Source organism: Astatotilapia calliptera, chromosome 6 (genome assembly GCF_964374335.1).
Source record: "Astatotilapia calliptera chromosome 6, fAstCal68.1, whole genome shotgun sequence".
Lineage (NCBI taxonomy): Eukaryota > Metazoa > Chordata > Actinopteri > Cichliformes > Cichlidae > Astatotilapia > Astatotilapia calliptera.
The window spans coordinates 9,588,300-9,591,488 of NC_137427.1; the positions used below are offsets into that span (position 1 = coordinate 9,588,300).

Here is a 3,189-nt window from a genome sequence, read left to right on the forward strand (position 1 = left end):
CAGTGGTGCAATGGTTAGAACAGTTGCCTCACAGCAAAAGGATCCTGGGCTGGAATCCACCAGCCAATTGGGGCTTGTCTTTATTAATCTGCATGTTGTCCCTCTGCCTGCACTGAAAAAAAGGGACTGGCCATCTCTTGGATTTATGTAAGCATCTTGCATGCATTTAACACAATTGCCTCATGTTTTAAAGTTAAATGTAACTATATAGTGTAAAAACTACATGATATGCAGAAAGGGTGTATTAAATTGTTCATATCATGTTCAGGTGACGTAAGTCAATAAGATAGCAACGTTAAATCTCGTGAAACCACGCGTGATTTCATCTCGCGGGCTTTGGATCGTGGTTTAAAAAAGGCATCCATCTCAGTCAAGTCGAGCAGCCAACTCTACGTTTTTGGTATGTCTTGATTTTTTGAATTCATTTTTACCATAATTCAGCCAAATGTAGTTAAACGTCTAGAGTGTCGCCATGTAACATGCTAAAAAAGAGCCGTTAGCTTATTTGCTGTTTTATCTGTTGTCAAAGAATTGGCGCTTTTTCATTTGAATTTGTCTTTGGCACAAGAGCCGTAATATCACATTAAACCTAATTACGAGGCACTCATAACATAATTTGGTTTTCTGTGTGAATAGATTTGTCAACTGACTCTTCAGTTACATTGTGTATTTACTGCACCGTGGTGTTAGTGAGATTTTGGACATTGAACAGCTTTAGCTAATATCATCAGCGGCATTATGCTAGCTTACATCCCTACCCCTCCTGCCCTCACCTGCTGTCCTTTTGTTTTTGTTTTTTTTGCTGCACATTGAGAGATGACCTCTATTCTGCATTTCACCAGGAGTCAGCTGATGGATTGTGGGTTCAAGGTGTTATGGTAAGAAAGTATATTCTATTTTCGTTTCTGTAACTTAATTATAATAGGTTTTTTATAATTATTAGGTGCATGCATACTCACCCTATTAATACAACTGAGAGATCCAAAATCTGCCATAGGTTTAACTTATACCTGTATGTATTGCCAGAAAGATGATTACTGGACTCACATTAATGCACACTTGAACTGAAATGAGGTTGTAACTTGTGGGTTGTTGGGTTGCAAATCAGAAACAAACATCTTTGGATTTTTTTTAATCCCATAAGATCTGGAAACACAGTTTTTATTCAACAAAACATTACTGATTAACCAAGCACAGTGCCTGCTGTTATTTCAAAATAATTTTATGTCATTTCAGATAAAATGCAGCATTCCAGTGCATCCCAACCATGCCTTTACAGTCAAGGTTTCTGACGGAGCTGAGTTTTTCTCTGACAGTCTGCTGAAAGTGTTTGCAAAGTGATCGGGGGAACAGGGCACAAAGCTAAAGGATGTAGCTGCCATTATGACAGTAAGAACTTTAAAATTCTTTAACTACAAAGTGTATATGTATTGCATTAGGTCAGTAAAAGATTTTTATGCTACATCCATTGAAACAGTCAACTATTACCTGTGAGTAATGATTCCACTAAAAGGATGCCATAATTTTCGTCATGCATTTACTGGCCCACTGAGAAAAAATTATCTTTTTTTAAAAATAAATGTTCTGGAAACTATATATCCATAAAGTTGATGTCAAACAGGAACTTTTGATATTGCTTTGTAGATGCTGGTGTTGCATGTTGACTGGTTTAAAAAGTCAAGAGTTTTTGTCTGGGATCATTTTCTTCTGTGCTACTGAAAAGTTCACAAATCTCTGTTTTCTTTGTTATAATAGTCAAGGATGACATTAATGCTCGGAGTCCCTCATCAAAGTGCTCCGCATCTGTGTGAAAGACAATTGCAACATCTTGGTGCAGGAGTTCATGGTGAGTGTTTTATGAGTAGATTGTGGCTTTGCAACATTTAAAAATGCATTTAGTTATCCACTTGATCCTCATTGGACTGGTTAGGACCAGTAGTCCTCTTTAATAATTTGAAGTTCACATGAGGCCTAGTAGTGAACTCGGCCGCCGGCCCTTGAGGCCCCATCCCCACCCCTGTATTAGGGGTCACATCAGTGTGAAAAAACTTTAAATTTGTCATTCTAATGAACAAAGGAAAATCCCACCAATATTTATATTAGCTTTTGTTTGAAAAAATGACCAACTGACCAACAGCTAACCAAATTGTGGGGCTGAAAGTCTAAATTCTAACATCTTCTGAGTGACATAACCTGGATTTCTGATGGGCCGGTGTCTTTCTAACAAAAACTAATGTAAAGCATTTGAAATTATTATGTTTTTCACCCTCTCTTAGAAACTCTGTTAGACCATGAATGGCAGCATGGCAGGCCACTCTTTGGCTATAGCTATTTACTATGTTGCTTGCATTGGTTTAAATTACTCTAACATTAGAACTGGTAGATTCAAAAGAGATGAGTTTAAAAAGGAATCTTAAAGAAATGTTTTGTGTTTAACCAGGACTTGACTGAGGCCACTGCACAGATTGAGAAAACCACAATGAACATCTGTCTCCAGAGGATGCGGCAGGCAATGACTTTTCTGATGTTGTTCTTCAAGATCTGGATAACGTGACCTTTGCAGTAGCCATGCTGTTTGGACCTTTTTTATTCCTTCAACATGAGTTACCCATCACAACTCTGCTACACTTTTGAGGTGATTCAATGGGTGGTAATGGAGTTGGATGCAACTCAGCTCTCAAGAAAAGCTCACAACTAAGACAAAACTGCTCCTGCAACGAAGCTCACTGTTATGCATGTGAGGTGACCAGCTCTAGGTGAGAGGACATTTAAATCTCACACTTGTTCTGCTGCATTTTTGAAGCTCAATTCCAGGAACGGATCGCAGGGTTCATTTTTATATACTCTGCAACTGCCATGAGGACGAGCCGTTTTTTGTTGTTTGTTTTTCCTTTTGCTCTGTACAAGTTCTGTTTGTCTGTTTGGCAGCATTTTTAAATTTCTCTTTGTATTTTTTCTTTCTTTTACTAGTGAAGAGATGTAGCGTGAACAGTTATACAGTCTAAATATCCCATATGGGTCGTGTGAAATGGTATTTTCAGTTTCATTCAGTTGAAGTAAAGAACGTTGAATATTTTTAAGTGTGCTGTTTTGAACCAAGATGTCACAGTATGATCAGTGCTGTAATTTTTGACAGTCACTGTATCAATGTTATTTTTGCGTCTCTTGAATAAAGGTTTTGACCTGCAA

At 37.8% G+C, this 3,189-nt stretch overlaps 1 long non-coding RNA gene across 3 annotated transcripts; it reads left to right on the forward strand.

Annotated features, from left to right (window-relative positions):
- The first annotated feature begins 259 nt into the window (after nucleotides 1-259).
- Nucleotides 260-3,189, forward strand: LOC145429197 (uncharacterized). Of its 3 annotated transcripts, none has more exons than XR_013909418.1 (5): nucleotides 260-400; nucleotides 815-878; nucleotides 1,237-1,389; nucleotides 1,756-1,846; nucleotides 2,441-3,189. It is a non-coding gene; the product is annotated as an uncharacterized LOC145429197 (long non-coding RNA). The 3 variants fall into 3 exon arrangements; XR_013909419.1 differs by having other exon boundaries at nucleotides 267-400; nucleotides 843-878; nucleotides 2,441-2,581; XR_013909417.1 differs by lacking the exon at nucleotides 260-400 and having other exon boundaries at nucleotides 739-878.